This window comes from Acanthochromis polyacanthus, chromosome 19 (assembly GCF_021347895.1).
Source record: "Acanthochromis polyacanthus isolate Apoly-LR-REF ecotype Palm Island chromosome 19, KAUST_Apoly_ChrSc, whole genome shotgun sequence".
NCBI classification, from domain to species: domain Eukaryota; kingdom Metazoa; phylum Chordata; class Actinopteri; family Pomacentridae; genus Acanthochromis; species Acanthochromis polyacanthus.
Window position 1 is genome coordinate 29555678 of NC_067131.1, and position 13359 is coordinate 29569036.

At 40.1% G+C, this 13359-nt stretch overlaps 1 protein-coding gene across 2 annotated transcripts in view; it reads right to left on the reverse strand.

Annotated features, from left to right (window-relative positions):
- Positions 1 to 13359, reverse strand: part of baiap2b (BAR/IMD domain containing adaptor protein 2b) — a 106623-nt gene that overhangs the window by 53373 nt on the left and 39891 nt on the right. The gene's annotated exons all lie outside the window — the stretch shown is intronic.

The window sequence follows — 13359 nt, forward strand, 5'->3', positions numbered from 1 at the left end:
ATCAAACTACCCCAAGAAAAATGAGACACACGACAGGTTTTCACACAGAAAAACACTCAGACAGGAAGTAAGTCAAACCCTCCACTAGTTTACACTAAATCTATAAGCTGCGGTCGAATACGAGAACCCAAACAATACTGGATTTCCCATATTGGTGTGAAAATTGACTAAAAAAAAACAACAGTAATATCAACAATTTCAGCCAATACTGTATTTTAATTTTTTTTTAGCATCAGTACAATCATTTTTGGCATTTTGTGTCCAATTCGAGTTAATTTTTTGCACTCTGATGAATTTTGCTTAAAAATGATGAAAAATCAAAATTTTCAGATGCTGATTTCAGTGTCAGTCTCAAAAATGCAGCATTCGCCGAAGATTAAAGCTCAAAAATGCAATCTTTACCAAAGAATAAGTGATATTCTACTAATATTATGCAACTTAACCAATCTGTGACTTATTACAACAGTTTTGACTTGTATGCAAAATACAACTGTATACAACTTGATTTATGCTTAATTTAAACAAATAAATGTGATTTATGTGTAAAAAAAAAAAATCATCTAAGACATGTTCTATTGCATATCTGTCATATTTAGTAGTATGTTTGTTGTAAGCTAATATAAGGACATAGTAATAGTAATATTCATATAATAAAGCATTAATTAGGCCCCAGCGCACCTTTGAGAATGGGCCCCGGCAACAGATTCTACAGCTGCAGACCCAATTTGTTCCAAACGAGCCCACTAATATACATTAATGACACTCATCCGCCTCCTGTGTAATGCATGCTGACATCAGATAATGCATGTTCGCCGGCCGCAGCGCTGATGTGAAGGAGAGCGTGGGCGGGTGTTCGCGGACGCCGAACGGTGGGGATGCTGAGAGTGGGCTGCCTCAACGGGATTAATGGGCTTAATTGGAAGTGCTGTGGTCATGCAGATGAGACTCAGCTGGAAGCAGGAGGGGATTTAGGAAAAGGTCAGAGCAGGAGGTGGGGCAGAGGTGGAAGGGAAAGTAAGCGCATATTTACTCAAGGAGAGATCTTAAGTCCAGTTCTGGAGTGTTTGTGCTTAAGTTGAGCTTCTCCTTACGTGCTTGTCAGATTGATGGATGTTAGTTGTTCTTCCTCACTGTAGAGTTCAGGTTAAGCGGTTAATTGGTTGGTTGATATGATCAAATTTGACCAAATTCTCATTGATTGGAAAATCTCCAGTGTTACTTTTCTAAGCAGGAAAGTTCTACATCAACTGTCTTCGAAGATTAATTCATTATTTTTGCCAACCAAGGAACAGACTACCTGTGAACACCGCCGTTTTTTCACAACTTTGAACTGGTCCAAGCTAAAAGGAAACTGCAAGATTTAACTTTTTCAGCGTTTACTGAAGGGTTACTCGGATTTCACTCCAAATTAGCCGCATTTTGCTCAAATCGATGGACGAAGAGTTGTGGTTTCATAGCAACCAACAGGACAGATCATCTAAAAACAGCAGCTAATTTGTCTACATTATTAAAGGGGATCTCTAGTTTTTCAAAATCAAATCAATATGAACAGGTCTGTTCATTCAATATGAAATAACCTGCTTCAAATTACTTAATATGCTGCAAACACTAGCTTTTTACGGTATTTCCGAAATCTGTTTATGCTAACCAGGCTGCAGGGAGAGTTCATTTCAGGTTTATCTATAGAAAATGTGCAGAAGTTTTTTTAACAACTTTAAAATGGTCCAACCTAATGGAAGCTGCAATGTTTAACTTATTTAGCATGTACTACAGGTTTACTGGGATTTCTCTCCAAACTAGCTGACACAACGTGAAGGAATTCATATGTGTGGCTGCATATTGTTCAAATAACTAAACAAAAAGCAGAGTCTTGTATCACGGCACAGCAACTAACATGTTAGATCTTTCAAAAACAGCCACTAATTTGTCCGCAGTGCAATTAGGATTAACAGTTTTTCCAGAAATCATATGAATATGGGCAGGTTTGTTTATTTCAGTATGAAATAATCAGGTTAAAGTTACTTAATATGCTGCAAATACTAGCTTTTTATGTTATTACTGGAAGTGCTTTAGGCTAACAAGGTTGTAGGTAGAGTGCAAGATGCAGTTTATCCATAAACGTGCAGATTTTCTTTCCCTGCAAACCACTCAACTGGTTGTAGAGCTGGTACAATTTCAGTCAACCAGTATTTTCTTTGTTTTTTTAGACTTCCTTGCAACAGCAAACTGCAGTCATGATGATATCAGAGTTCATTAACGGTATGAGATCATCCTAGTCGCCCTTTAACCTTCCATGTAAACACAGATGTTGCAAATGCATACACGGAAAAATCTAGATAAATATTTTTTGGATCCGTGCACGCAGAAAAACCACACAGCAGTTTTTGCCCCGAGTCTACTTTACAGCCACCCATCTGCTTATGAAAATGCATCGACAGGCCGTAACGCCGTGGAAGTGTTTGACTGCAGCAGGACAGGGCATTAGGGGCAGCGAGGCAGATAAATGCACCGGCGTGTACTTTCAAGCTCTCCTTTGATTCTTGGAGGGCACCCAACACACACTTCCATCCCATCCATTAATAAACAGCCACTGGCCATCGACAAGCTCCGGCAACTGGGCTGAACTCAAGCACCTCGTTCTCTCACACACAATTATAGTGATGCTGTTCCCAGCCGGAGGGAAACCAGAACACTGCAGCTTATAAAAAACACATTAAATGAAGAGCAGAATTAACAGGCCGTTAGTTTCCACATTAGAACAAAATATCAGCAGGCTGGAAGTGCTTCAGATAATGTTTTTCTTTGTTTCTGTTTGCTCCTGTTAATTTTATGTGTACTATTTTCATATTAGCCTCTTTTTGTACATTTTCCGTGAAATATTTTTGAATATATTTGTTATTTCTTACAATATTAGATATATTATGTACATACAGTTTAAACCATTTATACTATTGGCTTTTATACATGTCCATTTAGATTATCTACCTTATATTGCATCCACAGCTTTAAATTCATATACGTGGTGATTTTCATTGTGTTTATACTGTAAAATAATACTGTATTTAATGCACTTTGCTGCTGCTTTTGCACTTCTGGTTAGATGTTAACCTGCATTCTGTTGTCTTAGCACTTGTGCTCTGCAATGACAATATAGTTAAATCCAATCAAATCTAATATATGAGCAAATTAAATGGTGAAAATTGAATTATGCTGCATTTCCACTGGGGATTGAGGGGTATGTACAGGTCAGTTTTGAAATCCCTTCATTTACCAGTTTTAGTTTGATTTACTCATTAAAATTTCTCAGTTATTTCCTTATTATCCTGCTACCATAATCCAGATTAGACACGGATATCCAAAAGCTAGCAACTCTGACTTTATCGTTTATAATATTGTCAGGATTTTCTGCAGCACATGTAGCAGAGCATGCAGTGGTGCGGAGTCGATCGCTGTCTTTACTGGAAGCTGCTAACTAGTTTTCATTCCCTAAAACTGGCGTTGATCTTAAAGAACAAAAAAATCTAGTATCAGTTGGGTTCTAATTTCAAATATATGCATAAACAATATACAAAAACAATGATTTAAACTATTAAGTGTAGTACCACTATTTAGGAATTTGTTCCATTTGTTTAGCTTTTAACAGCACATAAATGTGGGAAACAACATCCCTTCATTGGTTAAAGAATCTTCAAAAACTGGACTTGTGCCCTTAAACACAAACACAGTGACCCTAATGGATCAAAGTCCTCCTTTTTTTGTGACCTTATACTCCCACCACAAATCAGTTACTGTACAGAGTGAAAGAAAGAAGCCAAGACAGAGACATCAATTCTCATCCCTGCTCTGTCTTCACCCCACTTACTCATCCCTCCTCAGCCAATACAAAGCCTTTCAGCTGGGAATGAAACATAGCCGCAGGATTAACTGCACTCGCATCCATAAAATGCAGCCCCGGTCATTATTTCAGGCTTTTTTTTTTATAACAGATGTGTTCATCTATAGAGTAATTAAAGGTAGACTACATTGATCCCTGAGGGGAGGCAGCCGTCGCTCCTGTTCTCCTCCTCGGGCAGGTCAGGGTTCAGCTCCACAACAACTTGGAGAGCTTCAGAGTCTCTTCACTTCACAGTCGAGTTGAGCAGATGGTGAATCAGAGGTCACCCCGCCACCAGCTGCTGCAGCCAATAAAATATACTGGTCTGACGTTTTATTTTTTGAAGGGCAGTTCTGGCTGATTACAACTTGGAGCCTATTTTTATAGTCTTCAGAATAATTGCTGAAATATGGGAAAACAATGATGCTGCAAGAGTGAAGCTAAACAGAGCACCATTATGCATGCACATCGACTTTAATGACAAAGCAAATCAGGAAGCAGAATTAACAGGCTAATAGTTTCCAGATTATAACAAAATATCAGCAGGGTGAAGTTTGGTTTGTATTGCTTCAATTTTAGGCCATTTTACTGTATTTTCCCTGAATTATCTCAGAATATATACTATATCATATATTACATAAAGAGTTGGTAGTTTGGCTGATTACAACTTAACTAAACCGAGATGTTGCTACAGTTAAGTTTAACAGTGCAAAACACACCATAAGCATCCACATCTACTTTAATGACAGGTACAGTATATTTGTGAACACTGTTTGATAAAAACGCATCAAACAGAGAAACATTAAAGGGTTAGTAGTTTCCAGATTAAAAGTTTAGTGCGTATTATTTTCATTTTGGCTCCACTTATTGTATTATCCCTGAAATGTCTCAGAATATGTTTGTTATATCTTACCATATATTGTATATAATCTTTGATCAAAATTGATTACAACTGTGTGAGTCCTATGAGTAACTGCTAAAATCTGAGAAAAGCTGCGGCAGTCAAGTCAAACAGTGTCAAACATACTATTATGCATGCACATCCACTTTAATGACAATCAAACCATGAGGCCGTGATATACTGTATGGTTTGATGCTGATCCCAGCCAGAGAGAAACCAGAACACTGCATTTTATAAAACACATTAAAGAGAATTAATAGGATGTTAGTTCCCAGATTATTACAGAATTGCATTCTGGAGGTATTGCAGTCAACACTTTTCTTTGTTCATCTGTTGATTTATGTTAATTTTTTTTTTTTTTTTTGCCATTTTGGCTCCTTTTAGGGTATTTTCCCTGAAATATATTTCTGAACATATGATGGTACAGTGACAGACAGTGCAAAACACTCCCTAAAATTATGCACGCACATCTACTTCAATTGCAATACAATCAATCTAGGAGGCTATTATGTTTGTGCAGGATGGTTTAAAACTTGCTTTAACACATCTGCTGTGTCCTCAAATGCTATCATCATCAATAGACACAAAGGAAAAAGATGACACCCAAGTTGTAGTGAAGGTAAATCATCCTTCAAAATCCCAATTACTGCCATCCAAACTGTTGCAAAGATCCAACAAGTTTCCCATGACCCGCCTGTATCAGTATCTTCTGAGCGAATGACTTTGTCCTACACCTGGAAGATCCCCAAATTCTTGGATGTTCTCGTTTCATTTGCGCCCACCTAATCCAAAATCTCCCCACCTTGCATTGTGAAACGTCGGACTTCTACCCGCCAGGGGTAAGCAGCTTACGGTTAATCACAGCAGATCACAACATCTGAGGCTTAAAGGAGACCAAAGCACATTGTTGTCCACATTCGGCACACACACACACACACACAAACACAGATCCGGATCAATTAAAACCACTCACAATTGCCACTTTTGTTTTCTAAAGCACCCCTTCACCTTTGTTAGGCCCAAATTATTCCCCTCTCATGGCCTGACATTGCTATTTCATGCAAAAAAACAAAAAAAAACTGCAAACACTGGATGGGATTTTAATTGAATGTGCGCCCATTTCATTTGGTAAACTAGTTATTGTTTGCATCATACTCAAAAGATCCATTGTTTCAGGGTTTTACGGCACACGTGGGGAGAAAATAAGCACCTAAGAGCACGAGTGGCTTCCAAAATAGAGCTCACAGAATTACATTTAATGACAAACCGAAGCAGGGTGAAGTTCATTCCAGGAAAAAACCCTCACAATTCACTTAACACCCCAATGAACCACACGTACAGTACGTGTGTGAATGTGCGTATACGCTCCGACTGCAGGGTGGGAACGAGCCCATTATTCAGCGAGGCTAACCAAAGGGCAGCGCTAACATCTGGGTTTATTACCCAGCTACTTTCCATGCAGCTCCCGGGCTCAAAAGGAGAGTGAGGAGGAGGGAGCGAGCCGCAGTTAATGGCCACATGAAGGAAGGTGTTTTATGTAGTGTGCATCTCTGCAGGGACTGTATTATGGAAGCCTGAAAGCAAACAAGCAGCTCTAATCCCAGAAAGCTGCAGTGGAGGGAGTACAAGGTGCTGCAGGGAGATTTGTCCTCCTCAAAGCCGCATGATTGACACCGTTATTGTTGCGCTCTTCTGGGTCTTTAATTTTCGCTAAACACCGACCGCATCCGTGTGCACAGAAACACCCTCGAGGATGCACAATTTACACACACACACAATGCCTCATTAGCATTTACATTTTAAGCATCTACTCAACTAGTCAACAGTTTATCATTGTTTGGTGCATCTGCAGTCCAGCACGATGGGAAATAATCCTGAATTGGACTGGCAGTAATACAGAAGCTCATATTTAAGGCTGTCATTGCGATCCTTCTTCTAGATGACAATCCTTGAGGCCTGGTGACATGAGTCTAGATGTGCCATGTTTGATATCTTTACTACAGCGGTGTGGAGAAGGAATCAAGCTAGAGAAGATCGATGGGAATGACTGGCTATACATAATCATTACACGGTGGCTGAATGAAGACTGATAATCTGAGACAGATAGAGACAGAACCTGATTGCTTTTCATGTTTTGACACACAAACCCCTCGCAGGTCAATACAATCCCTGGCATCCAACTCATCATTTCTGGCCTCTAATTGGGTACCACGGCGGGAAAAAGCAGTGACTAAAGATTTCTTTTTAAAACGTTTTCTTCAAGTGATCCATCACCTGATGCGTCCCAGTTTGTCTCTATGGAGTCGACTGTAATTTGAATTTCAGGCTTACGAAACACAAAAAGAGGCATTGTTTAAAAAAGGAATGACATACACTGATCAGACATAATATTATGACCGCCTGTCTAATATTTGTGGTCAAAATGCTCTGAATCCACTGGACCTAGACCAGAGGACCTCTCAGGGTGTTCTATGGGGGTCTGGACCCAGGACGCTGGATCCTTTGGGTACTCTAGGTTGTGCAGTGGGGCTTCTGGGAATCAAACTTGTTCCACTGTTTCCTGTTGATGCTCGATCAGAATGGGGTCTAGGAAGTTTGGAGGTCAAATCAACATCTTGGGCGATTGTCATGTTCCTCAAGATGTTCCTGATTGTTGTGGGATGTATTTTGGGATCCTTATTTGCATGAGTGTGCTTGTTCTGGGATAATGTTTATTTGTCCAAGTCTTGCATGATAGTACCAATCTAGTACCAGTTTTAATGTTGTGTCTAATCGGTGTACAAGTGAGACTGTTTGTTTTTAACACGCAGAAACTGGGACAACTCAAAGTTTTTCTTCTAAAACTTAAAAAAAAAAGGCCCACTTTGTGTAAAGTTTGTTGCACGTCAGCTAATTTAATTCCGCAGTGCCTTCGACGATCACAGCCGGCATTCTTCACATTATTATCAGCATCATTAAGTCACCGGTTGGCTGAATCTCCACCTCAAGGACAATGCGACACCTCAAGGACGTTTCACAGAGTCCAGCTCCTTATTAAAGCCACATTACCGGCCAGCTACACCAGGAATGAAACGATGCAAAATCCCTCACTGATCTCTTTTCTGTGGCTTGACTGGCACTGGAAGACGTCGCGGCTCGCCATTGACAGGGCGGCTTGTTTGAAAGCGCTGATGGATGCAGCGCTCCACACAGGTGCTGCAGGTTGTAGGAATGAATGACGGCTGGAGGCGAACAAAGCGGCGGTTCTCGGGCCTGTTGGCAGCAAGGTTTCTACCGTCTGAAGGCTGCTAATGAGGCGGAAACACGTTGCTCTTCCCCCTCTTCTTCTTTCTTGCTTCATTATGCGCCTCTTCCTCTCGTTTCTCGCCACCTGGGTTGACACGAGGACAAGGACTTTCTTAAAGGGCAGAGACGGTAAGAGGAAGCTAAATTGGTAGCGCGGCGCCACTTCGGTGACGTACGAACAGACGAAGAACGGTTCTGTTCCCCCGTCACCGATCGGTCACTTGGGTTTTAGTAATTAAATAGTAAGTTGACCCAAGACAGGAATTAAAATATCCGACAGGTTGGAGAGAAAAAAAAAAAAAAAAAAAAAAAAAAGGTCAGCGTCCTAGTGGGACTCAGACGCAGGATTCAATTCCGCTCTATCGCCACACTAGTGAGGCCCTTGAGGGATTAAAAAAAATGCCCCTCTGTCTGCTTAAGTAAAGCCCCATCTACATTAATTTAAAAATGCAGACCTTCTGCTACATTTATGTCAAACATCCACGCTACTCTAGAGTTTTAGGACCCGAACTTTGGAAACGCTGCTGACCCTATTTTAGTTTGGAAAGTCCAAGCCTCAACTGTACTGTATGGGTTTTGTATCTCTGTGTCTCTTTGCGGCAGCTTTGTGTCTCTGTGGTGGTTTTGTGTCTCTGCATTCTTTATGGTCACTTTAAAGTATCACTGAGGTCATTTTGCTTTTCTTTGTGGTCAATATTGAGTAGTTGTTTTACATCTCTTTGTGGTTGTTTTGTCTTACCGTATCTTTCTTTGTGGTTGTTTTGTCTTAGTGACCATTTTGTGTCTTTCTGTGGTGTTGTTTTTGTCTCTGTGTAAACATGCTGCCATGTTTACATGTCGTAGGTGTTGTTGACCTTGTTGTCTCTGCTAGCAGTTAATCAAATCTCTTGTGCACCGTTGAAGTTCTTCCTCCATAACATTGTCTACAACTAACCCAACCAATCCCCTGCTTCATGTTTACACCTCCACCTGCATCTCCAGATTTCTGAGACTGTGCTAAAACACCTGTCTGGACAGAGACCTTCACTTTAAAACACCACTTTAAAATTTAAACGCATTAGTGTGGATGAGTGGTTGGCCAAACTGCCCATCTAAGTAATTCAGCTGCCCCTCTGGCTGCCTAAAGTCTCTTTAGTACAATGCTTTTATTCGTCCAAAAGCACCCATGGTTTCCTCATTAGCTGCTAGGGCTGCAAGACATGATGATTTAAATTGTTAATTACTCTTCTTTGGTTTATAAAACATCAGAAAATGGCAACAACAAAAAAAAAAAAAAACATCCTCTAAAGTCTGGTTTTGTCTAGAACTCAAAGTTGATCAATTTACTGTCATAGAAAAGGAAATGCACCAGAAAATATTAAAAATCTAAGAAGCTGCAATCCGAGAATTTAGACCTTTTAATGAAAAAAAAATACTCAAACTGGTTCATAGTTTATCAAAATAGTTGGAATTTTATAGTTGATAAGCTGATCATTTCACTTTTGGAATTAAACCAAACTGAACACAACTAATCTGACAGAAATTCATCCTCTGAACTAAAAATAGGGTTTAATTCATCTGCCTTTATTTAAATTGGTACCTTTTAGAACAGACTTTGATGAAGGTTTATTCAAGGGCTGCAACTAATCATTATTTTTTGGATTAATCCATTTTAAATCACCCGTTTGGTCTAAAAAAAAAAAAAAAAAACAGCCCACAAGCCAAACACATTTTGCTACAAAGGAGGAAAGAAACCATAAAATACTTACATTTAAGAAGCTGGAATCAGATAATTTAGGCTTTGTGTTTCTTAAAAAGGACTCAAAAAGAGTTGTCTGTTAATTTAACAGTTGAGAACTAATTGACAAAACACTGCAGCCCTGCGACCTTCTGGCAAATATGAATCCTAATCCTGCACAGGACAAAATGCCATGTCTTTTTGCATCTTCACCTGCAAAATCTGTGTACACTTCTGCACAGAAACACTCAATTTTAAGATTTCCCTGCAGCTGACAAACCTTCACAAATGACAAGTGAGTGAACATGCAGATGAAGACTCTAAAGCTCAGTGATCCTGCACTGTACATCGTTATATAACTCAGTTCTGACTAAACTCTAGCAGCATCCCTCAGTTCTGACTCTGCATGTTGATTCAAAATGCACCAATCAATCTTTTTAAAGTCGGACACGAGCGCCGGTAGCCGTCCCCGGTGGGATAATGTGCGTGGGAGTGGGACAGCTTTTGCATGGTGAGATAGCGTGATGACAAGGCAGAGAAAATGCTTTGAAAGAGTGCTCCTGCTGCAGTTTCCCCTCCACGCAGAGCGAATGCCGGCTGAATTTAGATTGGGGTTGAAGCTCGGGGGAAATTCAGCCTGTGCAGGCTCAGAAAAATGAGGGTTGTGGCGAGGTCACTAGCTTTTTTCCTTAAAATGAGCACATTTCGAGCTGTTGCAGAGACAACGGGAGCCAATATCGTGGAAGAATTTCCCTAAGAGATGCTCGGTGACTCAGCAACACAACAGCGAATCTTCTCACTGTTGTTTTTCATTATTGCTTCCATCTCCTCTTCATTTCTTTGCTCCTGCTTCAAGGGGCCACTGCTCATATTTCTGCCGTCCAGCTGTGCAGCCTGAGAGGTGATTCAAACCACTTTGCTCTCAAAGGGAGGGTAATTATTTGAGAGACAAATGAGGAGAAAATTGCACGCTAAAATTCGCTGATGAATATTGAAACTGCGGGAAGGAAATTTGAGCTTTTTGACCCGTCAGAGTTACACCTGCCCCCGTCGCTTCCTAATCGAGTCAGTGATATCGCTGATGGTATCTGAGCTTTGTTCCCAATTGTGAAAGCCTACTATCCTTTAAATGGATGTCAGACAGAGTGGAGGAACATGCCTCCAAGGCCAACACGCTCCTTCTAAAATCGTGTTGCATTGAATTAATTAACCAAAGGGTAATTGTTTCCCAGACCTCAAATTTGGCCGTCCGAATTAACCTAAAATTGTTTTAATGAGATGGATGTTATGCTACAGCGTGTTCGGCCCACGGCAATGAGAACATACGAGTGTGAGATGAATGGGAGAATAAAAATACATAGATATGCTATGCTAATTTGCTCACTCCTGGTGGGAAAACATTAGGCAGAAAGTTCAGAAATCATAATCTGAGAATCCAGTGGCAGTTAATGTGATTTTAAATGAGTAACGGTTACAAAACCTCTGCTTAAAGACTGATTTAAAGTCAGATTTTAGCTTCTGGGACCTTTTATTTATGCATTACTTTGAGACTGTGGACATAAAATTCAACTGAAATCCATTTAAACTGATTTTTTCTTATAATTAATCATGATACACACAAAATAATAGACACATTACAGGTTTAGTTTTATTTTCTGTACAGTTTACTTTTCTTTTGCATGTTTTCTACCCACTATTTTGTTAAAATATAGATAATGAACAGTAAAATCACTAATTTAACCCCTAAAAAACAAACCAAAACTGCAAATAGTGTCCGCATTAAAAATTGGTTTTTTTATGAAGAGTATTTCCTTCTGTTTTTAAACCATCTAAAAATATGTATACATTACTGAATTTGCTAAACTTGCTGTTATTTTCACAGTCTGCGCAGTTTTTTTTTTTTTTTTTTTAACATTGTGCTATTCCACCATGTTTTTAATGTACTTTTTCAGCACCTAAGCTCTCCAACTTTCGGTTTGTTTTACATAATTATGGGGGTTTTCCACAGTGTGCCATGATTTACAAGATCTGCAAGCTTTAGGAACAGTTTAAAATATGTTGCATGTCTTGATTCACAGGTAAGAAATGAAAAAGAAGTGGACACTGTCATCATATTTTTGGATTTTTTATGTGATGATGTTCTGTAAGACTCTTGTCTTTTTTAATTACACCAACCAGCTACAATATCAAAACCACCTGCGTGTTTAATGTCGCTAAATCAACTCCAAAACTGACACTGGCAGCGAATCCTTTAAGTCCTGTGGGTTGTGGCTTTCATGAGGATCGAGCAGAGTTTAGGCGCCGTGAGCTCTTGGTCGTGTTCCTCGAGCTGCTCCTTAGTTCATTTTTGCAGAGTGTTTGTCCTAAAGTCCTTGTTTTTGTCCGTAATAAGGCTTAATTGAGCGGGATGTCTCACAGAAACATCCACATGAATGCCAGTAGATTATCAAGAGAACTTTGCTTTGTAGCGCGACGATCCACTTAACCGGTCAGTGGTTTTAACGAACAGTTTTCATTTTGTTTAAATCTGTTTTTCATCTAATCTCACGGTTTCTCAGCAACTTGCAATTATTGTCGCCTATCTGGGACACTTGAAAAATCTCAGCGAGGCTCCCTTGATTAGATAAAAGGTTTAATTAAATTTAAAAAACCCTCTCATGAATAGAAATCTCCGTTGTTTTGCAACTGCACAGAGATTTTATAATCCTTGTAAGTGTCTGGAATAAACAACAGCCATGAACTCGGAGGATTCATAAAGCGAATAAATGCTGCTTTGAATGCAGAGATTACATAAAGCAACGAGTCAAATGGATGCTTGTCTTCAGAGCACGGAGCTGAGCGAACACCACCTCAGCCCAGCGATGCATTTGAATGCTGGAGCCCTTATATGGTCCGAGAGGGAAACCGGAACTGCAGGAGCTTCCTATTTTTTCCCTTTTTCCCTCGCAGCCATGCCCATATTTAGTCTACGGAAGGAAGACAATCTCATTTGCAGCCGTGCTGACATCACAGCGACTAACCATTTTTGGGCTGCGGATCGAGCGTCGCACTCCCGTCTCTCCTCCTCCTCCTTTCTGAGGCGTTTCGTTTGGTCTATTTTTAGAAGAATGTGTGCAGAGTCGGCGTGTTCTCCCAGGGCTGCCTGAGCTCCCACATCAATGCGGGGGCGTTCGCAGACGACGAGAGTAGTGGAAGAGGAGAGGATGAGTGGGACGACGCTCCGCTCTGCAGCCGCTGAGCATCTTGGCTGCAGCAGAGCGCTTGTTCAAAAACTCTGCGTGAAAATTAAAAAAAACAAACAAACAAAAAAAACCACAACTGAATGAAAGGCGTCTTCTTCCTGTGCCGGTTTGTGGATATCAGCTGTGCAGCGCGATGCAGCTCAGCAGATGAGGAGTCTGTTTATTTAGAAAGTGAATAATAATCATGTCATGTTTCTACAATAAATGTGCGTTTTTGGGTATCAGACAATCTCTGCTAAAGTGACACGTCGACAGAGTTAAAGTTACAAGCTTTTAAAAGATGTGTGAAATCACTTCTCTCGCAGTTTGCCACATTCAGATAATTGTGATACCAATAACT